This window comes from Lontra canadensis, unplaced genomic scaffold (genome assembly GCF_010015895.1).
Source record: "Lontra canadensis isolate GAN:19392208 unplaced genomic scaffold, GSC_riverotter_1.0 scaffold39, whole genome shotgun sequence".
Lineage (NCBI taxonomy): Eukaryota > Metazoa > Chordata > Mammalia > Carnivora > Mustelidae > Lontra > Lontra canadensis.
Window position 1 is genome coordinate 12,272,314 of NW_022631033.1, and position 26,064 is coordinate 12,298,377.

Genomic DNA, 26,064 nt, shown 5'->3' on the forward strand with positions numbered 1-26,064 from the left:
GCTGAGCCACCCAGGCACCCCAGAAGATGTGTTTTTTGAGGGGAGGCCAGCTCCCAAGAGAAAGAGATGAGAGTCGTCCTTGTTAAGATCATCCAGATGTTTTCTCAGCTCCGTGATCAGGAAGTCATTTCACCTTCCCTAGAGCAGATGTTGCCTGGACTGCTATACCAGTGGCGTGCCCATAAAATGGAAGGAAATCCTAGGAATGGCAAAGGAGTTATACCTAGCAGTGGTGGTATATCCTTCTTCCTTGTAGAAGTAACAATATATCATTTTACAAAGGTAAATTTTTCCATAAAGTTGAATTTATTTCCACAGCTACCAGCATCCTTAATGTGTGCTATAATATGTGAACAGACTATAAATACCCCATACATGGTCACATCAGACTTAACTACTCTAACTTGAATATCCCAAGAAAATTAAATCCATTGGCTAGAACATCAGGACCAGAATCTTGTTGAGCCTGCTACCTCCACCCTTTTGGGGTTTTGTATATCTTAAGCCAACATTGTATACCTACAAATGCATGACTGTATCAGTTGTGTCTGTCCATTTATTTCTTTTTTCCAGGAATAAAAGAAACGAACAACAACCTTTAAAACTCGTGGAATTTAAATACTGAAACCTAAGAATTACCAATACAAATTGATTTTGTGTGTGTAGATTATTTACGTGCAGTCATAGTGATTTTTTGGTCTCTGTCTAAGGAATGCCCTTTTCTTTCCAGGCCAAGAGCTGTTTCCTGAGAAGTGTCACTTCCTGAGAAGGCTGAGTGGCCACCATTCTCCACGTAGGCAGAGCCGGGAGGCCTGGGCACTGACTTTGCAGCAGTCTGCCCACCTGACGGTCAGGAACAGCTTCCTGGTGGGACTACAGACAATGGTGAGTGCCCGTGTGAGGCCAGGGACTTTGATAGCCCTGTCTCCTGGAGAAACTTGTTTTCTGATTTTCCAGTCAGTCCTGTCATTCTCTGAGACATAACTTCTAAGGAACTGCCAAACATCTACCTTTTCTCTTTACACTTTTTTTTTTTTTTTTTGCACCCTGCCTATAGCCAGCGTACTTCTGTAAATAAATGACATCTTGCGTTTTCTTTGTGCATAAGCATGCAATGCCACATATGCCAACCCAGAAGCAGAAAGAAAGACATCGGGCTATTTTGTAGGTCTTTAATCCCAACATCACATTTCTTTCAACATCAGTTACAAATAAGCTATTATCAAGTGTCCAGCTGCCAGGAGCCTTTGAAATCCAGTAATTATTTATGAGAATTTTATAGAGAAGAGGTAGAAAATATAAAATGGCTTTGGTTCATAAAACAGGAAAGATAAATGTTGCCAGGAAAAAAAAATCTATAACAAGTGTATAGTGAACTATGTGAATAAGAATCTGTTGTACGCTAGTGAGATCGTTAAATGGAAATCAAGGATATTTGCTGTGTTAATGAGCAGACCCTGTGTATCTATATAAAGCGAGTTTATTTCATAAGATATATATATATTATATATACATATATATGTATATATAATGCTTGGTGTTAGGAGACTGTTGGGCCTGCTGATGAGTATATTATAAAGCAAAACTTTTATAAAGCTGCATTTTTTTGTTTTCCTTTTTTGGGTGTTGTTAAGGTTAAAGATTTTGATTGGGGATTTCCAAGTTTTTTTCTAAACAGAATTACAATTTCATTGTCTGCTTTTTGAACAAGAATTATACAAAGCAGAAAAGCATAGAAATTTATTCCTTGTTTTTCCATATGTCCTCTAAGCACTCCACTATTTTATGGTCTCTGACTCTATCCAGAGAGAACTAATACTGGCATATGATGCAGGCAAAGATTGAGAGCAGGAATTCTATAGAACATCTAAATGTCACAGGTGTTATTGGAATGCAAATGTACTTTTCTGTACATTTTCTAGGTATTATATATAGCTAGAGTTGTGTACCATATTTTTACACTTTTCTTTCTGACTTTGTCACCTATTACCTTTTCCCAAATTACTTGAAACTAAAAATACGCTCATGAAATTAAGAGCATGGATGCTTTGGCAAATAAAGACGGTGCAAGTTTTCTGCTATCATTAGAATATAGGCTATATATCATTTTCTGATATTGCTGGTGGGTTGAACTGAACTAATTACACGCTGTGAGAAATCTTCCTGACATGGGACTCCTGTCTGTCAACATGGGATAGATTTTACTTTGGAGATAAGTAATTTGGGTAATCTAATTATTTGAATAAGGAAGGGTGAAATGAGTGATACAATTATAGGAAAATTATATTTCAATAACAGAATTAAAAGCTAGAAAACACATGTAATTAATGAAGGGGTTCCTTTTGTTTGGTATGTTAACCATAAAGTCAAGGTCTTTATATTCTTTCATTGACAGAACTCATCATTAAGTTTTGCAGAAATTGAAATTAAGAAACAATTTCCTTTCAGAGCAAAGTGAGATGGTACCTTTTTTGTTGAAGACATTATATTAAAATGGATGAGAAAACCTGTTACTTATGTCATTCTGCATATTTTTAAGTCACATTGTTCATTGAGCTACTAATTAATATGTAGGAAAAGTATTGTATTTAATTGATATCCTTATTTACTTACAGATATTACTTTAATGGGTAAAAAAAAAAAAAGTATACGGCATTTAACACAGGCATTCTTTAAGTCCTTGAAAGTTGTGAATAGCCTGTATTCTGTCTGATGATATTACCACAGCATCATTTATAGTCAAACGTACATTTTTATAAGTACTGTAAGTTATAAATATGATGGGTTCTATTCCTTATGATAGCATTTTTGGAATTAGTTACCTGAATAATATTCATTGCAAACACTTTCAGAGTAATTTTGCAGAAATAAAACAAGTCTTGAAGGGCTACAACTGCTTGCTTACTAGAGACAGACCTATTTTAAGGAGAAAAAAGCATCTGCTCCTTTTCCCCCTAATGATATTATTGTCTTCTGGATCATGGAAATTTTCTGTGGGAAAAAGTTGTAATTCAGAATTGCTTTGCTTATCTGGGAGTTTGAGCCTCCCATTCAGAATGAGACCTGACTCGTTCAGGTGACACCAGTTTCTCATAGTCTCCTGTTACCATTTACATTTCTGTTTGTGTTTTGACAACATCCTTGAGTGGAAAGCATAGAAAAGACCAAAGTTCACCTCTTGAATCTTCATTTGTAAGTCTGGATGCATTATTCTAGAACTAATGATTCCATAGTATGTGGCATCACTAAGGAGAATGAAAACCTCACCTTGGCTTTGCCCCTGCAATAATTTTCAGTTATAGGCTATAATTAATCTGAATAATGACAACAAAAGAAACACTTAAGAAAAGTAATTTTAGTCTTTAAAGAAGTTTAATGTAAGCAACATTCTTCCAGTTAACAAATATTTACGTGCCAAGAACTTTGTTACAAGGTGTTGGGGATCATGAAACTCACACCTACACTGTGCTATCATTGCAAGTTTTTCTGAGCGATATACAGAATAAAGCACAAAATCGTATCTTGGTTTACATGGAACAGACAGAGCTGCCATTGTCATAGAAGGGAAGGGGGTTGCACTGGGGATTTGCTATTAGAACTGACTTGAGGCCTAAGGTAGTGATGTAAGGAAGAGCAAAGTAGGCAGCAGAAAGAACAGGTACAAGAGTCCTGAGATAGGGCACTGCCTTGTACCCATGTTGAACTGAAAGGTGTCTGCTGTGTGTGGAGCACAGAAAGCAGAGAGGACAGTAGAGATCATACTGCCACAATGAGTGAAGGACCTTGTAGACACTATTTAATAAAATCGCCTTTATTCTAAGGGCCATGAGAAACCATTGGGGAACCTTTGGCAGGAAAGTTATAAGGTTAGATATCTATTAAAAATCATCACTCTGGGGTGCCTGGGTGACTTAGTTGTTAAGCATCTGCCTTTGGCTCAGGTCATGATCCCAGGGTCCTGGGATTGAGGCCCATATCAGGCTCCCCGCTCAGTGGGGAGCCTGCTTCCTCCTCTCCCTCTGCCACTTCTCCTGCTTGTATGCTCTCTCTTTCTATCTCTGTCATATAAATAAATAAATATTTTTAAAAACCATCACTCTGGGGGTGCCTGGGTAGCTCAGGTAGTTAAGCATCTAACTCCTGATTTCAGCTCAGGTCATGACCTCAGGGTTATGAGACTGAACTTGCATCAGGCTCTGCACTGGACACGGAACCTGCCCAAGATTCTCTCTCTCTCTCTCTCCCTTTGCCCCTGCCCTGCCTACTCACTCTCTCATTGTCTCCCTCTCGCTCTCCCTAAAAAAAAAAAAAAAAAAAAAAAAAAAAGTAAAATCATCACTCTGATTTATGTGTGGAAAGAACAGACATAGAAAGGGGAAGATATGGGAAAAACAATTTGGCAGATTTTACACTAGTTTAGGAAGGAAAAAGGGTGAAGTTGTAAGGGTCTGGTTAAAGATGGAGACAAGCACATGGATTTCACAGCTGGTTGGAGAAGAGAGTGCACTGGATGAGTTAGAGATGAGAAGAGAAGAGCCAAAATGATTCATGTGTTTCTGGCTGGGGAAACGTGATGGTCTTTTTAATTTTTGTTATGTTTGGCTTGAACTGGCTACAAAATAATAAAATGGATAGAATATCTATGGTTCTGGAACCCAGAAATCTGGACAAAGATTTAAATTTGGAGTTAGTGGCTTTTACATGGCCACAAATGATAGAGATCATGACAGAGAATGAGATTGTTTGTAAAGAGATCATTGGGAAGTAAAAAAGAAAGTCCTGAACAGAAAAAACCTGAAATCCTCCGAACTTTAGTGATTGGGTAGAGAAGGACAATTGAGAAAGGAGACCAAGAAGAAACAGAGAAGTAAGGAACACATCGAAAGTGAGATCATTTTAGGAACCAAGGGAAGAAGACTGTGTTTTAACAAAGTGCTAAAAGTTCAGTAAGATGAGAATTATGAAGTATCTCCTTGAACTAAACAAGAGTATCACAAGTTGCCTTAGCAACAGAGCATCGATGGAGCAGTGACCCAAAAATCCAAATGAAAGAACATTGTCATAGGAATGATAGAGGAAGAAATAAGAGCAACAAATGCAGAATATTCTTTTCGAATTTGGCTATGAGATTGAGAACATAAATAGGAATACATAAGGGGAAAGATGTGAAATGAACAGGGGAGTTTTTTTTTTTTTTTAAACGGTAACATAAAATTCTGGAGAAAATTGGCAGAGGTAAGGTTCAGCAATCCAGTGTAGAAGATGGTTTTTCAAAAGGAAAGGAGTATCTTTCACATTATATCACAAGAGGGCGAGGAAAGGATGGATGCTAATGCTTAAAGATTTTATTGGTTCGATGATGGGAAATTAAAGTATTTGCTGTAAGAAGGATAATCACATTAAAAATAATGGGCAACAATATAATCATGGGGTAGAGGGGAATAAGGAGGGTTTGAAATAGTCATTATTTTGAATGGTGAAGAATAGCAACTAGAGAAATGCATTGGAAGTACGCAGTATTGCTGAGACTTTGAGGTTGGTGACTATGACTCTTCAGAGGACTACAGGATTTTCTCTAGCCCTCCAGCAGGAAAACTCATGGTGGTATTAATCTAGGATGGAATTTTCCAGCTCATGTAGAAAGAATAAAACAGCATGAGACTGCAAGATGGTGGTAAGAGAATAATTAATTTGCCATTGATACCAAGTAGCATGGGAAATGAAACAAAGACCAGAAAACCAGGTGTAATGATACTGATAGAGTCACGTAAAAGACTGAGTGAAATAACTGAGCCAGTAGTGCAGAGGGAAAGAAGTCTGTGGTGAGACAGAAGGATATTTGTGTTAACATTTCAAAATAGGATTTTAGGTATAGGTATCCCATTTTGTGACACTGAGAGTGAGTGGCTGAGGTGGAAAGTATTAAAAGCTCATTGAAAATGTGAATATCAAGAGACTGAGAGGCCAGGACATGCCATCTAGTAATGATGGGAATTGGGATGTGGAGAGCCAGATCCCAAATCTTAAATTAATGAAGAACCTTATCTAGAAAATTAGCTGTTGAGAGCAGAGAGAAGAGATTAAGGGAGGCATGACTAGGTAAGTGTAGACTCCAAGAGTAGTTTTCCCTCAAGACAATGAAGGGAAATGATGCCTTGTAAATGCTGTGGAGAAAAGAGCAGAAGACTCATCTTTCAAATATAGTACCATCTTATCTTTATTCCACATGTAACTGTCTGTGTTACGTGGTCTGAGAGGACGCAGCGCTCTTCAGTCCAAACACCTACACCATTAGGCCTGTAGTGATGCCTCCAAATTTTATGAGAGTTAAGTCCTTCCCCAATTCCCTTTGGCCAAGACAGGAATGTTCCAAGTCTTAGAAGAATTGCACAAGAGATGTTTCTGGCACAGTGACAAAGGATCCTGGGTTTGAAATAAGGCTCTGCCATTTTGCTACTTTCTAGCTGGTGATTATAGGTAGGCTAATTAATACCTCCATACTACAAATTCCTCATGTGTGAAATGGGAATAAAAATAAAAAGTGCCAAGGTGCCTGGGTCGTGCAGTTAGCTGAGCAACCGACTCAGTTTTGGCTCACGTTGTAATCTCAGGGTTGTGGGATTGGACCCCACATTGGGCTCCATGCTCAGTGCAGAGTGTGCTTGCAAATCTCTCTCCCTCTCTCTCTGTCCATCACATTGTGATCTCTCTCTCTCTCTGAAATGAACAAATCTTTAAAGTAAAAATTGGAAATGTGAGATTATGAAGATTGATGAAAGCAATGTATATGAAACCAGCCAACATTACTTGTCACATACAGACTAATAAGTAGATACTAATGGCATTATTATTATTATCATTAATCTGTCATGCATCCCATTTACTAATATTTAAGCTTTAATAATTTAAAAAGGCTTCTTGGACTAAAATGTGCTCTCTCCTGCCTCCATGACATTACTCATTTTAATTACCCCCAAAGGCACCCCTTACTCTACATCTGACTAGCACATTCAGCTTGAACTGGTGCAAGCCCCAAATTTCTATTTCTTCCCCCTCAAAATGTATTCTGTCATCAAACTCTATATAGTGAACAGCTAATCTCATGTAGTAAATCCTCTGTCCCTGGCATCTGAAATCAAAATTGGATCAAAGTAAATGCTGAACAGTGTTTTAATCTAAAATGGTACCAAAGGGAACTTAAGATAGGTTACTAAAAGATGGGTTATTTGTTTTTCTTCTAGAAGTAGTACCAGGTATAGAAAGCAGGTGCAAGAGGGAAGCGGCCTGTTAATCTAAACTAAGCGAGGAAAGTGAGGATTCTTTTCTTCATCCATTTTAAGCACTATTTTCTGGTGCAGCAGACCAGGAGAATAGGAAATTTGAGTTATCGTAATCAGTCTTAGAAATGATGAACATTCTACCATTCCCCCATCATGCCCACTGAGCAGGGCTCGTAATCTGGCAGTATTTCAAATATGATAGAGAGATGTTTGAATAACATTCTTTAAAGGTTTATAAAAGATTAATGCTATAAAACATATCTAAAAGACCTAGTATTTCAAGGTGTAATAATTGAATTTTGATTTAAATGAAGCACTTTTTAAGATGTCATGCCCAATAGGAAAGCAATCATATGAGCAAAACTTCCATTTCCAAATAATTATTATTAATTAAATAATACCCATTGCTTACATATCCATGCTATTTGTGCTAATCTGATGGAACAAAGCATCAACTGTAAAGAGGTATAACTAGCTTAGTCTTTCAGCATATATTCATTGCAATTTTTAAAAAAGTTAATGGAAAAAAATGCTTATAAGCCTGAAAGTAGTGGATTCAACTTAATTTTTCATATTAGTGACAAGTTGCCCTAACAAGAGAATCAAGTGGAAGAGATTACAGAACAGGCATTCCTAGCAATGGAAATCAGATACAACATGAGTAATTAAACTACTGTTCCTATATTATGATGAAGAAGAGAGAGGCAGCTAGCATTCATTGAGCACTTCTCTGCTGAAAAGTCTTTTGAACCCTAGTTATGACATATCTCATTTAATCTTCATTCACTAACTGTTGTCCCCATTTCCATATTTGGAAAAAAATGATATTAAAAAAGATTGACTTAGTAGAAAGCACAGCTATTAAGTGACAGAGCTAGAGTCTGAATCCTGTCAGATGCCAAAGCTAGTATTCTGATCACTGATGTAAGAACCCTCAATTTATCCCTGGATTGTCTAGAGAGCCTTGGACCATTAACCTATTCATTACAAGTTCTTAGCCAATTTGTTCTGATCTTGACATAACACAGATAAGGCATTAAGAGTTTAAAACCAAGGAATGAACAAATGATTTATGGAGTCTTAGAAAATGCAGCGGAACTGCTAGAACAAATTTTGTCAAAATTTGTCATTTTCTTTCAAAAATTTTTAGGCGGACAAAGCAGGAGTCACAATTCTAAGCTAATATAACAAAGCTCCTGTCATAGTAAACTTACGAGCAAGACGCTGAAAGGGGAGCTAGGTGATAGAACAGATAGGTCATACCTGGGCTGAGAGTTTGTATTATCGAATGATTATATTGACAAATGAAGGTTATAGGTATGGTTATGGAAATTATAGAATAAAAGTGGGGGGTTAAATGTGTAAAACATTATTCAAATTTTTCTGTTTAAAATATTTTATTTTTTTATAGGTTTTATTTATTTATTTGAGAGAGATATTGAAGAGAGAGAGCATAAGCAGGTAGAGGGGCAAAGGGAGAGGGAAAAGCAGACTCCCCGCTGAGCAGGGAGCCTGATGCAGGGCTCGATCCCAGGACCCTGAGACCATGACCTGAGCCAAAGGCAGGTGCTTAACGGACTGAGCCACCTAGGTGCCCCTGTTTAAAATATTTTAGAAAATATTTTCAAAGAATAACGTATTTGGGATTTTTAAGTTTATAAAATAGATTCACAGATTTTAATTGCAAGACTACGTTCTCTGAATAATTGAGAAATTTGACTCAGAACTATCCACAAACTGGTGCAGACATTTTTAAAAGAAGGAATATGAGCTTTCCTCACCTCATCTCTTGCACTGGGATAATTTATTTGTGATTTGAACATTTAGTAGACAAATGATTTCCCCAATAATAGATAACATTAGAACGGGGATATTCTTCCTCTACAGAAAGCCTTTAAAAGTATTTGAGTTCCTCATGAACTTAATTGGTGATCAAACAAAACACAAGAAAAAAGTGGATTAAACCTAATAGGGAGAGTTTATTCAAAGTTTGCATGTTATAATAGAAGAACACTTGAAAAGAGTGATCATGGCATTTTAAAATGATTTCTATTCATTTTTAATTTCTTGATATTGAATAGCATATAGAAAAGTAAATGTCAGTGGTCTCTATAGGAGCTTAAACTCGGTGAAGTAATAATCCTGTTGGTAAGCAGCTTATTATGAGCGATACAAGTCCAAAGAAGGCAGAGCAAACAGAGACATCAATATGTTTTCCTCAAGTTTGGAATTATTATTTATTTTAGAAGTTTGAGTCAATTTCATTATTCTCTCTCCTTCTTGGTAGTCAATTTATTGTTTAGGGCTCTCTCGATTAAACCCTGTCACTTCAGGGGAAGTTCAAGAGAATAGTGCATTATTGATATTACAGAAACAGTTGTTACTGATCAATACAGTTTGAACCACATATGGGTATATCTTTAAGGACATAATTCATCAAAAACAGGCTTACTGGGGCTCTTCATGCTATTTTCATTGATTTTCCCTTTGTAGGAAGACATGGTAGATACTCTATATGTGATATAAGAGTTACATTCCAAATGAAGTCAGTTGCTCAAAAAATGCTCAGTTAGAAAGAAAAAAAATCAAGTGCAAGGATTTTAAAGGAGAAATAAAATTGAGTTTAACTTACTATTTTCACATTTTAATATCCTGTGCCGAAAATGTAATTGAATGGCTTATATATTTTTTAAAAAGATTACACATAAGGAATACCAAATTCAATGTGTGAATACCATTCTTGACTTACTATATGAAATAGAGGTAGAAAATTACTTTTATTTAGTTTTCTTATTGCCACTGCATAGCTTTCTTTTAAATTCAAATTTAAGTATAAACATACATTGCTTTATGCTATGTGTGTTCTACATATTTGTCTGTTAGGACAAAGTTTGAAGGAACAATTGGAATTCACATTGTAAAGTGTCCTAAACGAACCTCCGTGTACAGCAAATAATTGATTTATTAAGAGAATAATAACCTTCTAATCTTGCAAATCTGCATTCTCATATGTAATGTGAGCTTAAAATCAAGATGTCATATTCTTTTCAGTATCCACAGAGAATCTGTAACGAGGGCTAAAGGAAAAGGGGCATATCTTAAACTGTTTTAAGAGAAAAATACTGCTCAGCAGTAGTAGTGGAAAAGAACTGATCTGTAAGTGAGGTTTATTCCCTTTTAAAAAGTGATTTTGTGGGCGCCTGGGTGGTTCAGTGGGTTAACCTCTGCTTTCAGCTCAGGTCATGATCTCAGGGTCCTGGGATCGAGCCCCACATCGGGCCCTCAGCTCAGCAGGGAGCCTGCTTCTCCTCTCTCTCTGCCTGCCTCTCTGCCTACTTGTGATCTCTGTCTGTCAAATAAATAAATAAAATCTTTAACAAAAATAAGTGATTTTGTTTGTTTTCTGAAATCCAGATAGTTTAGTCCACATTTTGCATTTTAACCCCAATATCTGCCCAAATAGTCCATTATTCTATTCTTTTCATTCGATGTGTAATCCACCATCCTTTGTAAAACTACTTGAGTGAAATGTCCTCCAGGATTGCCATAAAGAAATCCTATTTGTGAAGAAACTAGAGATGTATACAAGCTACATGGGACAACTGACTCAAATAGCCAGTGAATGTCCAAACTGCCACTTTATAGGTTTTCTCTCTTCTGGTCCAGCCTTCATTTAGGGCTTTTCTGATCATCTGATCTGCCCACTCATTCCTCCCAACGCCACTTCAGCCCTCTCCTCCTGATGCATTGCTCTAGTGTATTATTTTCCATAAAATTTTCTACTTGTCATGTGTATTAGTAACTCATTACTTTTTATTACTGAGCAGTATTTCATTGAATGGATGTGTTTGATTTATTTATCTACTCACCAGTGGAGGGACATTTAAGTTGTTATTTGTTTATTTTTTGGTTAGCTTGAACAAACATACTACTACTCTTTGAGAACAGGTGTTTTATGGACATACATTTATTTCGTTATTTCCCTTTGGTAACTATCTTGAAGGTGGGATTTCCATGTGAAATATATATTTACTTTTAAGACATTGATAAATGGTTTTCCAAAGTGCTCATAGCATATTGCATTTGCATGATCAATATATGAGACTTTGATTTGTACCATATTTCCATCAAAAGTTGGTCTTGTCAGTCCTTTTAATTTAGGTCACTGTAGGGGTTATGTAGTGGTATCTCGTTGAGGTTTTAATTTGCATATCTCTATTGGCTAGTGACATTGAATATTCGTATGTGCTTATTGGTTGTTGGGACATCTTTTTTTTTAAGGATTTATTTATTTATTTGCGAGGGAAAGAGAGAGAGAAAGAATAGGGGAGGAGCAGCAGAAGAGGGAGGGAGAGACTTAAGCAGACTCTGCTGAGCACAGAACCTGTCATGGGGCTCAGTCTCATGACCCTGAGATCATGACCTGCGTAGAAAGCAAGAGTCCAATGTCTAACCACCTGTGTCACCCAGGTGCTCCTGGGACATCTTCTTTTATAAAATAACTATCTGTTCCAATATTTGTCTATTCAAAAATATAGGTATTTATCTTATTGAGAACTTTGTGTGGTCCACATAAATCTTTTATCAGATATACGTTCTGCAAATATTTTTTTTTTCCCCAGTGCCTGGCTTGCCTTTTCATTTTCTTAATAGTATCTTTGAAGAGCACATGTTTTTTAATTTTAAGTAGAGTTTATCAGTTTTTTTTTTTTATGATTTGGGCTTTCAGTATCCTCTTTCGGAAATGTTTGTTTAATCTAAAGTTATAAGCACTTTTACCTATATTTTCTTTTAGAAACTATGTAATTTTGGTTTTTATATCCAGATTTCTGATTTATTTCTGTTTTTACATATGGACGTCCAATTGTTCCTGTATCATGTGTTCAAAAGTCATCTTTTCCTCACTGAATTACCTAAACTCTGCTAAAATCCAATTGCCTATATAAGAATGGGTCTATTTATAGACTATTCTGTTCTATCAAACTTTATAAGAATAGCAGATAGTGTCTTAATTACTGTAGGAAGTCTTGGAAATCATGTAATACAAATCCTCCAATTTTGTTTTCCTTTTTGAAAATTATTGGGGCGCCTGGATGGCTCAGTGGGTTAAAGCCTCTGCCTTCGGCTCAGGTCATGATCCCAGGTCTTGGGATCGAGCCCCGCATTGGGCTCTCTGCTCAGCGGGGAGCCTGCTTCCTCCTCTCCCTCTGCCTGCTTCTCTGCCTACTTGTGATTTCTGTCTGTCAAATAAATAAATAAAATCTTTAAAAAAAAAAAAGAAAAGAAAATTATTTAGCTACTGTACTTCCCTTACATTGCCATACATACATTACAGCTCTTTAAACTCAAAAACCTATTTGACTTTTGATTGGAATTACATTGAAAATATAAGTCAATCTTCAGAGAACTGAGCCCTTAGCAAGATTGAGTCTCTTCTCCTTATATGTTTGGTTCTTATATTTGCATTATTTTGTTGTTTTCAATATAAAAATGTTAGACATATTTCTTATTTTCTCAGCATATTTTATGATAGTGATACTATTTTAAGTGACATTTATTGTTGCTTGTACCCACAAATGCAATCGATACTTGTATAGTAATACTGTATTCTGTGACATTGCAAAACTCATTTATTAGTTTTAAGAATAATTTTGTGTATTCCATAGTACAATTGAATAATCATTTCATCTGTAAATAAAAGCAGTTTTATTTATTGCTTCCAATTTATGATCTCCAGTACAAATCTGAAAAGAGATGGAGAAGGTAGGCAACAATGCCTTGTTACTGATTTTAGTGATAAAGCGTTCAGGCTTCTACCAGTAATATGATTTATCTGTAGGTTTGTCATAAACAACATATATCTGGGTGTTGCTTTTTTATATTGTCTAGTAGTCTCTGGCTTTTAACTGGAGTCTACTTTTATTTATATATTTATAGTTTAGGAAATATACATTTATATTGATGTCACTATTGAAATGATTTGGCAAAAAATTCCCAATTTGCTTTATATTTCCTTCTGACCAGATGTCGTTTTCATCTTTTTCCCTACCTTAATTTAGATTCAAGGAGTATTTTTAGTATTCCATTTTATCTCTACTGTAGGCTTATTAGCTACCTATAGTTCTTTGTTTCTTTGTATTTTAAGTGGTTGCTTCAGGGCTTACAATATACACCTTAAAGTATCACAGACAACTTTTCAGCGGCATTCTACCACTTGTACCCTGTGAGAAACTTAGAACACTCTACCTTCATTTCCTCTCTCGTAGTTATCGTATGTACTAATGCGATCATGCTTTTCACTTTCATGTGTTATAAACTCCACAATACACCATTACAGTGTTTTATTTTAAAGGGTTAACTATCTTCGAGAGAGATTAAAGAAAAATGTTAAACATGCTAAAATATGCTAAAATACTAAATATGCTAAAATTGCTAAATAATGCTAAATATGCGGAAAAAATTCAAAGTAAAAAAAAAATTCTGGGGTGCCTGGGTGGCTCAGTTGGTTAAGCGACTGCCTTCAGCTCAGGTCATGATCCTGGAATCCCGGGATCGAGCCCCACATCAGGCTCCCAGCTCCACGGGGAGTCTGCTTCTCCCTCTGACCTTCTCCTTGCTCATGCTCTCTCTCACTATCTCTCTCTCTCCCAAATTAAAAAAAAAAAAAAAATTCTACTTACCCAAATATCATTTTCATAGTTCTTCTATTTCTGAACAACCAAATTTATCTTTTACCATTTGCCTTTTGTTTGATAAGCGTCCTTTACTATAGCTTGCAGTGCATAACTGTTGATGATGAATTCTCACAGATTTTGTCTGTCTGACAAAAGGTTTTATTTTATCAGTGTTTAAAAAATACTCTCATTAAATGTAGAACTCTGTGTTGACTTTTTTCTTCTAATTTAGCAATGTTGCTTCTCTTTTGACTATCATTACATTTCCATTATGATAATTACTATGACAGTCTATTCCATTCTTCTTCTATACCTGATGTATCATTTTTCTTCTATCTACTTTTAAGCTTTTTTCTTTTTTTTTCTTTATCATTGTTATGAACATTTTGGCTATTCTGCCCCTTGCTGTGATCTTATTTGCATTATTCTGTTTGAAATTAATTGACCTTTGGTTTGGGGGATTATGACTTTTTTCCAAATTTGGAAAAATATTAGCCATAGTTTCTTCAGTTTTTTTGTGTATCCAGCTTCTCCTTTTCTAGAACTCTCTTACACTTACATAAAATAGTTTAATCTTTTTCCTCTGGTTATCGGTGCTCTGTTGATTTTTTTCCCCTTTCTGTCTTTTTTTTCTTATTTTATTTTGGGTTATTTCTATTGCTATGTTTTTAGGGTCAGTCATCTTTTTCTATAAAAGTGTATTATTTTTCTATTAAACTTATCCAGTTTAACTTTTCACTTCAGATATTTTCTCTTTAGAAGTTCCATTTCAATTTCTTTTTCATGATTTTCATATTTCTCCTCATTTTATTTGTGTTTTTCTCAACATTCTTTAATTTATGGAGCATTTTTATAGTGGCTGCTTTAATACTCATTCTTGCTTACTCCCATCTTCTCTCACCTGAATTTGTTCATTCAGTTGCTGGATTTCTCTCCTAGTTATGATTTTGTGTATATATATATATATATGTATATATGCATATACATATATATGTGTGTATGTGTACGTATATCTATATGTACACACATATATATAGTTATGACTCATATGACTCATAATTTTGGATTGGATGATAGACATTATTACATTTTTTTTAATATGGATCTTGTTTGATTCCTTTACGGTGAAACATTTGGATCTTGTTCTAATATGCAGTTTAAGTTCTTTGACTTATTTTGAACCCTTCTAATTTGAGAAATCTAAAAAAAATTGTCCATATATTATGATGACTTTCCATTCTAGTTGGTGGTGACATAATCTCTTTAACCTGAGTAATGTCTGGGAATTTCCAGTGGTTGTACTGCTTTTTTCCAGTAGTTCTTCCTCCAGCTGTGGGAAGTTTTTTTCTTATACAGACAGATTAAAGATTCCAGGGAGTGGGACCAATCTACAGTTCTCCAGAGTCCTCTCCAGCACTCTGCCCTGTGTGTTTGTGTTATAGCTGCCTTGTACTCTCTAAACTCATGTACCTCCCCTCCTCAGTGAGATGGCTGGGCTCTTTTTGGATTCCTCCTTCTGTGCTGTGGTTTGGAAAGTGCCTCCGGGCAATAAATTGGGACAATCTTGTGACTCGCTTCATTATTTGTCTCAGTGATCAGAATCCTATGCTTCCCATTATGCAGTGTCTGAACACTATTATTTCAACTATTGTGTCTGGTGTTATCATTAAGACAGGATGCTGTATCTGGTTCATGTTACTCAAATATTCTCAGAAGCAGAGTGTTTTCCTTTTTTTCTTTTTCTTTTTTTTCCTCCCCCCCACTTTTTTTTTTCTTCCTTTTTTTGAGACATACTTCATGTGCCATTCTTACCGGGAAACTACCACTGGCATTTTTCGACCTGAGTCAAGTTTCTACAGAGCATATCCATTCACAGTGATTCCCATTAATTATGATATGTATTTTACCTTGCATACTGAGTGCTGGCTTCCTTTTCTGCCTCAAAAAATGGTCACTTTTGAGTATAGGGATTGAGTCTTATTCATTTCCATCCCTTTAGTCAAATGCCTCACCTGTATTGGATTAAATCAAATGTACTTACTACTCCATAACAAACAAACAGCTTGAATTATTCTGTCTTGTTTACCTATTACATACATATCTCAATGTGGTTTTCGAGAGTGACCATAATATGGACTAATCCACTACCATCATCTGACCTTTCTCTACAAGAGCCTCATGGCTTAGCAATGCTGAAGGGCCCAACATTTATTTATGGCCCCAGCCTATTCCTTATGCTATTTCTTTTGAGTAGAATCTCCTCTTCCACCAACCCTACCTATAAAAACCCTGTCCTTCTTTTAACATACACATCAAATTCTACATCTTACTTGATGCTTTTTCTGGTTAACCACCATTTTTAACTCCTTGACAATTTATTCAGACTTTGTCATATTTCCTATTTTTGTCTTCCCTGTTCAGTTCCATTCTATCCATTCTGGTCTATTCCATAGTATTCTATGTGTTTCCTATTTAAGATTATTTCATATTTAATAACATTATTCTATGTCTGCATTAATCTTACATACAACCCAACCTAATTTTCCTATCCTCATTCAACTAGATTTTTTTCTTTTTAGAAGGAAGTAATTTCTTTTCTTATAGCACTGTACTAGAAATAGTTGGCATTCAAGAATTATTTGTTTAATCCAAAATGGAAATAATGAAATATTTTAGTTGTTGTAATGGTCGGTAGCAAATATTTTAACCTAACAGCTTTATCAGGTACAATTTATGTATAAAATTCGTGCTTCTAAAGTGTACAATTCAGTGCTTTTTAGTATGTTCCTATTGCTGTGTAACTATCACCTCGCTAATCTAAAAACATTTTTAACAGCCCATCCCCCTCCAAAAAACCCTCATACTTATTAGCAGTCACTCTTTAACTTTCCTCTCCCTAGTGCCTAGGGGACTTTCTTTCTTTCTTCTTCTTTTTTTTTTTTCTTTTTTTTAAAATTTAATTTTATATTTTCAGTGTTCCAAGATTCATTGTTTATGCACCACACCCAGTGCTCCATGCAATACATGCCCTCCTTAATACCCACCACCAGGCTCACCCAACCCCCCACCCACCTCCCCTCCAAAACCCTCAGTTTGTTTCTTAGAGTCCACAGTCTCTCATGCTTCATCTCCCTCTCTAAACTACCCAAATTCACTTTTCCATTCCTTCTCCTTATGTCCTCCATGTTATTCCTTATGTTCCACAAGTAAGTGAAACCATATAATAATTGACTTTCTCTGCTTGACTTATTTCACTCAGCATAATCTCCTCCAGTCCTGTCCATGTTGCTACAAAAGTTGGGTATTCATCCTTTCTTATGGCCGCGTAATACTCCTTTTTATATATGGACCATATCTTCTTCATCCATTTGTCTGTTGAAGGGTATCTCTGCTCTTTTCACAGTTTGTCTATTGTGGACATTGCTGCTATGAACATTGGGATGCATATGGCTCTTCTTTTCATTACACTTGTATCTTTGGGGGAAATACTCAGTAGTGCAATTGCAGGGTCAAATTGTAGCTGTATTTTTAATTTTTTGAGGAATTGCCACACTGTATTCCAAAGTGGCTGCACCAACTTGCATTCCCTCCAGCAGTGTAAAAGGGTTCCTAGAGGACTTTCTAACTGCTTTCTCGGTCTACTTTCTGACTCTGTATTTGCCTATTTTGTACAGTTCATATAAAGGGAATCATAGAACATGTGGTTTTCTGTGACTGGTTTCTTTCACTTTGGATCATGTTTTCAACGTTTGTCCATGTTGTAGCACATATTTGTTCTTAATTCTTTTTTGTGACTGAATAATATTTCATTGTACGATTATACCCTGGTTTGTTTATTCATTCATAAAGTGATGAACATTTGGATTGCTTATACTTTTTGGCTGCTGTGAACATTGTGTAGAAGTTTTTTGTATGAACATGTTTTCGTTTCTCTTAGGCATATGCTTAGAAGTAGAACTGTTGGATCATGTGGCAACTCATTGTTTAACATTTTAAAAACTATCAGAGTTTTTTAAAAGTAGTTGTTTAATTTTACCATCCATCAGTGTTGTACAAGCATTCCAGTATCTTCACATTTTCACCAACACTTGTTATCATGTGCCTTTTTTATTGTAGCAAATTCTAGTGGCTTTGAAATGGTATCTAATTGTTGGTTTGATTTACATTTCCCTTATGCATATTTAAATTGAGTACTTTCTCACGTGTTTATTGACCAGCTACATATCTCCTTTTGAGAAAAATCTATTCACATTCTTTACCTAATTTTTAATTTATTTTTTTTGTCTCTTCGTTATTGATTTGTAAGAGTTGTTATATATGCTGGATAAAATTTCCTTATCAGATTTATGATTTGCAAGATTTTCTATCATTCTTTGGGTTGTCTTTTCACTTTCTTGAAGCTTTTCTTTGAAGTAGAAATATTTTTAAGTTTTAAAAATTCTAATTATTCTGTCACTTGGATTTTTGGTGTCATAGCTAAGAAACCACTGTCTGTCCCCAGCAAATTTTCTCCTATGTTTTCTTCTAAAAATTTTAGTTTTGACCCTTACATTTGTGACTTTGATTAATTTTGAGTTAATTTTTGTATATGGGTTTGAATAAGGGTTTTTAATTGAATAAGGGTTTAACTTTGTTCTTTAAAGTTAGGTTTGTTAAAGGAAATGCAAAAGTTTGCACCCATCTTTTTTTTAATTATTATTCTGTTATCACGTTCTTTAATAGGATCACCATATACATATCTTGAGAGAAAAAGAAAACTGAACAAAAACTTGTTGAACTCACACATTTATGACAACTTCTGCATTTTTTTAAATTAGATATATTAGACTACATTTCTCGGAGTGATCAACTATGTGTTTTGTTGTCTACAATTGCTTAAAAGCAGAGTATTTCTTAAAAATTAAATTTTTATCAATTTTCCTTTAACTCCATTCCTTTAAAAATGCATCATCCCAAAATGATAGTTGGATGAAGCCAAACCCCCTGAAATTAATAATGTTAGAATTACACACACTTATAGAAATATGCTATGTTTCTTTTCTAGCAGAATTCCAGACTCTATGAAAATTATGCTTGAGAAAATAAGATGTTACAGGCATGTATTTTAAAATACATGACATACCATGTATTTGCCCTGTTGACCTTTTAAAATGCATGACATACCATGGCCTCAGAATAGTTCTGCACTTCCCTCCACCACGTCTGTGAACATTTTCGGGGAGCTCCTGAGATAAAATTTCAGGGAAGGACATGACAGTATGTACACATCACATTACAGAGTGAAGGACTGGGCCACAGGAGAGGGCGTAAGCCCCTTCTGAAATGCCTTATTTTGAATCTCCTCAGTTGACACCATACTTCACCTTCAGACGGTGAATCAGATATAGCCTCCTGCCACGGCTTATTCCAAGCAATCACACTCTTGGCATCCGTGTCACCCTGTGGGAGGATTATGCGCATGCGGAAGAAGGCTCAGTCTCATGGAATTTAAGGGTGGCGTTGCTATAAGGAAACCACATGCCACTGTGTGATGGCTTCATGCCGTGTGAGCCGCCTACACTTTTCAGGAACTGAGTGTGTGTATGCAATTTATTCTTTGAGAATCCATTATTATAACACAAGAAAGGTAGAAGGAAGAACATATCACAGTCAAATTTTAATAACTATTTAGACTATTTTAAATCACTCAGCTTGTTCTATATTAGAAAAACAAGCCCTCTACAATTATGTAGTTTATACATTTTATCTGGCTTTCTGATTTTATACTTGAGACATAACATGTTATTATACATTTTAATATTATTGTTTAGGAAAACGGTTGTTCAAAATGTGAAATATTACCCCCAAACATTTATAGATTGAAGCTAAATATTCCTTTCAAATTTGTTTTTTTTCTTACAAAAATGTTGAGTATGTTAGCACCATACTATTTTATTATTTTATCCAGTCCTTTTTTTTTCTTTAAGATTTATTTATTTATTTGACAGACGGAGATCACAAGTAAGCGAAGAGGCAGGCAGAGAGAGAGGAGGAAGCAGGCTCCCCACTGAACAGAGAGCATGATGCGGGGCTCTATCCCAGGACCCTGAGATCATGACCCGAGCCAAAGGCAGAGGCTTAACCCACTGAGCCACCCAGGCGCACCTTATCTAGTCCTTTTAAGAAATATCCCTGATTCACTCAGTAGTTCTTCCTTGCTACTTCTTTCAAAATTTGTCATTGGCACTCTTTTTAGGGAAGAAAAAAAGATTTCTTTATATTTTAATTAGCTTTTGAAAACTTCATAATTTTTCTCCAATCTATTTTATATAAAAATTCTGATCTTATTCTGTTCTCTGCAACAACTGGAAATTGAGTAATATTTTTACTAATATACATTTACATTATCATCTTAATGAAGGTATAGATTTCTTAGACCATAAAAGCAGTATGATATATACCTAATTATTACACTGATTGTCTCCTTTTCATGGATTGAATAAAAAAATTAAAAGAGTTTGAAAAATAAACTAGGTGAAAAAAAACCCTTCCAAATTGCAAAGTTCATGTAAAAGAAGTAAGTAAGTGTGGATGAGTGAGGGATAAAGGTAATGAGCATAAAATACACAAGAAGATTGTAAATTCGAGATCTGAAACAAAGGAAACAGGGTAGAATAGCAAGAAATAAAAGAAGTTGAAGACATAGGGGCATTGATTAAAAAAATGTAAATGAGACACAGTGATTTTTGCAGGGTTAAAGAAAGAAAATTAGTTATCTCTTTTAGATCTGGATGACAATGACACTTATTTTCAGTACTTTTGTCACATTGAAGGAATGGGACTGATCCTACACTACGTATTTTAAAGATTTTCCAGGATAAATAATTTAGAACTTACAGCCAACAACATTATTTGGCTCTATTTCAAGTTCTATCATCAAACTTATTCAACCGAATATAATGTGAAATTTAAAACACACACACACCAAGGCAAAGTATTTCCTTAGTTAGACCACTGGTTTTCTTTCCATCCCTTATTTCTCATTTCCATCTTACCTCTATTTATCCCAAATACGCTTAAATTTTCAGCATTTTCTTTTACATAGTAAAAGACAAACATTGAGTGGTTTCTATTTCTGTATGCATCATCCCCAGATGGGAATTCCAGTCAACTTAAGCCACAACTGATCATACATGTTTGGCCACCATCTGTATAGTACTCTCTTAAACCCTTTCATCTTCGCTTCCCTTCCTTCCTTTTGCAACCACATTTGTGTAGTATAACACGTTAGTGCTGGAGTTGTTCTCCAGCTAGTATGCCTAGGATCTAGAGCAGAAAAATGAAATCTCAGATCTGTTTCTCACTCTCTGTTGCTGCCAACTCCTTGATGTGGATGCCTATCTTTTATCATTCCAACCTAAATTTCAACTTTTTATAAGTGTTTGAGTTTTGCCAGCATTTTGCCTTTGCACTCACTGATTTAACATGCTTTTCACATGATATCCTCAGCTTTCCTTACAAATACAGCTTTTGGAAATGTCACTGCATTTTACTAACTTCTTTTGATTCCAGTGGACCCATTTGCCTCCTCTATGTAAATTTTGCCTTTTGCTTCCTTTTGGTATGTCAGTTTGTAAATCTAAGATGTCAAGTTGGATGTCAGAATTTTTTTCAGTACAAAAATGAATTAATCGCCATCTTTGTTCGATTGATAAAAATGATCTACTGATGTCAGATCTAAAGATCTAGCATAAAGTGCTAAAAAGTTACTTTTTTTTATCAAGTAGCTCTTAATTGTCATGCAGAAATTTGTGATTGGTTTGCTCTAGGTGTATCATGAATTTTGATTTGGGGAGTACAATGTTATGCTTCTTGACACAGTGGTATAATATAATCTTGCTTATATTCGAATTGAAATATACTACATTACAACCTTATAATCAGATTTACTCAATCCTTTGTATTTTCCTCCTTTTCATCTATAATGTAATTTGTGATTACTTCGATTTTTATAAATTATTATGGCCATTAGGAAACAATGGTTTAATTTTGCCCCAAATATCTTATAGTGTTACATGGAAAGAAATGTAGCTGCTTTTCAGTCACTCAACTTTGAAGGTGTTTCTTCATTCAAATTTTGTCTTGTTCTTAGAAATTGGGTCTAGACATAGTTTCCAATAGCATTAAACTTAAGCAAGTAATAAGCCATGGTTCATGGCCAGAATAGTAAAACTGACAGAAAAATTGTAAGTAATTTCTAAATGTCTATAATCTTGTACAAATGTTACCAAATACCAATTCCAGAAAATTGTTGTGAATAGTTAAGTGAAAAACTAATTTCTCGGTGCTTTTTCTGTTACTTTAAAATAATAATTTATATATTTTCCTTTAATTGTGTTCTCATCCAAAAATGAACAAGTTCATAAAATTAGACTTTATTCAATTGTTATGCTTGGGATTTGCTCTCTTTATACTTATCCTCTCTTAAAGCAGTACTTAATTATAACCCCAGAGTCGTTTTATGCACATATACACTTCAAGAAAACAGCAGAACCTCCGTGATGTCTTATTATTAAGTTCAATTATTATGCACAGCATGCTGTATTACTCTGATAGATCTGATTCATCTCAGAACATAGCACATGGCATAATGAAATGTTTTCCTTCCCAACATGTTACTATGTCTTCTTCCTGCCAATTCATAGTGCAAGATGTACTAATTGAGAAAAAATGAAAGGTAACTTCCACAATGAGAGAACATAAAAATTATTTCAAATGAATTATTTACCAATGTATTAAATAACGTATTTTAATATCAAGCCAGGAATCTTCAACCATATAATAAACTACCTTGGAAGGGAGAAAATATTTTATTTTATTTTTTTTTTTTTAAAGATTTTATTTATTTATTTATTTGATAGAGAGATCACAAGCAGGCAGAGAGGTAGGCAGAGAGAGAGGAGGAAGCAGGCTCCCCGCTGAGCAGAGAGCCCGATGCGGGGCTCGATCCTAGGACTCCGAGATCATGACCTGAGCCGAAGGCAGCGGTTTAACCCACTGAGCCACCCAGGCGCCCCAGGAGAAAATATTTTAAAATATGCTTGGTTATTTTCAGTTTGCTGGGTCTTTCTGGAGAATTAATTTTGTAAGCTCTTTAAAAATTTTTTTCCAGCCTTTATACATATATATATCTATATATCTATATATATAGATATATAGATATATATATGGGAAGTATTTATTTCATATCACATACTATCCGATGGTATCCATTTGTACTATTTTTTTCTGTCACTATGGAAAGAAAGCTGGGATGTTGAAATAGACCTTCAAAGGTTGCTCTGTGAGTCAATGACAAACTTCCAAAACTATGGATTCCCTAAATCATTTCACTCCTAAAGGTCTAAACACACACAATCCCATGGTGATGGGAGCCTCCTGAAGTATTTCTTCCTCTAGATTTCCATTCAATGTTAGATACCAAGTATTTTCTCCATCCAAGAATTTGGATTTAAACCTCTTTAGCCTTGTTCTCTTTAGAAATATCTCAAAATGAATCAGCCTATCGAAATAGGATTTGTTCAAAGTATTTGCTGTTACCACTTTTTGTTCATCTTTAAATGTTTATAATGATTGGCTTAGAAAGCCAAATTCCAGCACCAGCATGTAAATAAAATATGCTTATCAAGTGGCAATGCTGTAGGCCATAAGGTGAAAAATTCTACCAAATACCAGTAATTTGGGGGCACCTGGGTGGCTCAGTCAGTTAAGCGTCTGCCATTGGCTCAGGTTGGGATCCTGGAGTCCCAGGATCAAGGCCCACTTTGGTCTCCATGCCAAGCAGGGAGGCTTCTTCCCCCTCTGCCCCTCACCCTGCTCATGTTCACTCTCTCTCAAATAAATAAAATCTGTAAAACAACAACAACAACAAAACCCCAAATGCTAATAATTTTACCTCTTGGATATGAAATAACTAATTTATTTTCCCCAATTATTAACATGTCTTTTCCTTTTATTTTCATTTATTGCATAATTTGCTTAGTTTTCTGTTTTTTGTTTAAAATGGACATAATTTTAGAAAGATCCAATTAGCACTGCCTACTGAGCACTAAAGCATTATGTGCTGATTTTTCAGCATGTCCATTCATTGACTGGCATGGAAAATTGCCTTCCTAGCTTCTGTGTTGTTAATTTTAAGAGAAAGTTAAGCAACACATTTTTTTCTTAATATTAATAAACATATTATCTAAAAAGAAAAAAAAAACCTGGAATCTATGTTTACCAACTGTAACTGAAGTACAAAAGTTTAGATAATATAGAACACCAGTGGAGATAAGTGGATAATTCAAATCTTAAATCCTACATCCACTTTGTTAGAAATTATCACATTTCTGGATTATTTTATTATTAATTATTAACAACATTATTATATTATTTTTAAGATAAAGCTTTATTTCTCAGCCATCTATACAGAGATTTAGGAACTGTAATCACTCACTCTCCTTTGGCTCTAGAATATGCAGTGGTCGGGGCTGCTGTGTTGGGTATTTCGATACAGCTTGGTGAAATGAAGACAAAGAAACCAGAAAAAAAACAACAAAAAAACAACAAACCAACAAAACTGTGGATTTGGTTTGTAAAAACCTGGGTTCAAGCCTTAGATGCTAGTGTTGTTTAAGTCCCTAATCTCACGCAGCTTCAAATGTATATAGGGGTGGTACCCTCTAAGCCTAAAATGATTTTGGATTTTTGAGGCTGTTGGCTACCTGCCCAGGCATCTGTCCAAAAATTTGATATGAATCAGGGTTGGCTTATTTTTCCTTTGTCATTGATTTATAAGAGGAAGTGAGAGGCTGTTGGACACTGCTTGAGGAAGATGACGGTCAAGATGAGGTGAGAACAAAAGACCTGTAATGGGTTAGTCATATTCTGGTGGAAGGAGAACCAGCCCTTTGGACAGGAAACTCAGGTAACTGGAGAAGCTGGGAGTCTGGGGGAAAAATACAACATGCTTGGAAAGAGGATCTACTCTTGTTCAACCCAGGACATCAAGTCGGTTGGACAGTGTAAAGTTCAGGCAGGGGGGAGCCCCAAAGTGGCCCCTGACACAGAGCCTATTTCCAGGCGCCTCCTTGGATGAGGGGGCCAGAAGAGATGCCAATGAGGGGACAGTTCCTGAGCCCAGGTGAGATGACCTTTGGAGGCTGGGGGAAAGGCCAAGGGATCTTCTGGACATGAATATGGGGCATGAACCTAAGTTCTTGTTCTCGCGAGTTATTTGGAGTAGAGGGGTTATTTTTGTTTCCTTATGTTTTGAGAAGTAGTGAAGCATCATAGTGAAAAGCATGGGCCCTCAATCCTGCCCGCCTGGCTCAAATCTGGGCTCTTCTAGTTACTAAGTATATACATCCTGGGAAGTTACCCATGCTCTGTGCTCCTGGGTAATCGTACTGACTTCCATAGATTTGTTATGAGAATTAGATGAGCTAATACAGTTTAGAACCATGCCTCTACAAATGCTGGTCATAAGAGTAGAGATAGTTTTGAATTTGGCTGATCTAGATATGATTTTGCTTACTCCTCCTTGTAATAGACATGCTTATCTCAGCGGCAAAATGTAACAGACCTGTGCCAAGAATTCAATAATAGACATAAACAATATTTTAATGAAATATTTTTAAAAGCCAAAATTAATGCAAAAAATCAATAATGGACAAAATGTTAAAATTTCAGAAGGCGACAGAATATTAAAATTGAAGGCAAGGATCCGTCGGCTTGTTTATGTAGATGCTCGTCACAGCTACAGATCAGACTGGGATAATCGTATAGCAAAGCCATCATTCTTGAATAATGTTGGACCATAGTGGCTAAGAATCACTAAGAAGAAAAGGCATGCCTATCGGTTACTCATTTTCAACTTACCTCTCTTGCTATTTAGCCATTTAACCCAACTGTAGTTATAGAATTATGTGTATGCGTACACACATGCATGCGCGCACACACACATGCGCACACATACATTTATATCACTAGAATATTGTGATAGGTTCACAGTTCTTTTTAAAATTCAGTTTTAAAATACAGTTCAACTTTTGAAATACAGTGTGTTACATACTGTGATAAGTTCAATT

At 35.5% G+C, this 26,064-nt stretch overlaps 1 long non-coding RNA gene across 1 annotated transcript in view; it reads left to right on the top strand.

Annotated features, from left to right (window-relative positions):
* Nucleotides 1-819: 819 nt before the first annotated feature.
* LOC116874855 overlaps nucleotides 820-26,064 on the top strand; it is a 548,472-nt gene continuing 523,227 nt past the window's right edge. Inside the window, exon 1 of the long non-coding RNA XR_004384076.1 lies at nucleotides 820-885. This is a non-coding gene — a long non-coding RNA (uncharacterized LOC116874855). The remainder of the gene's footprint in view (nucleotides 886-26,064) is intronic.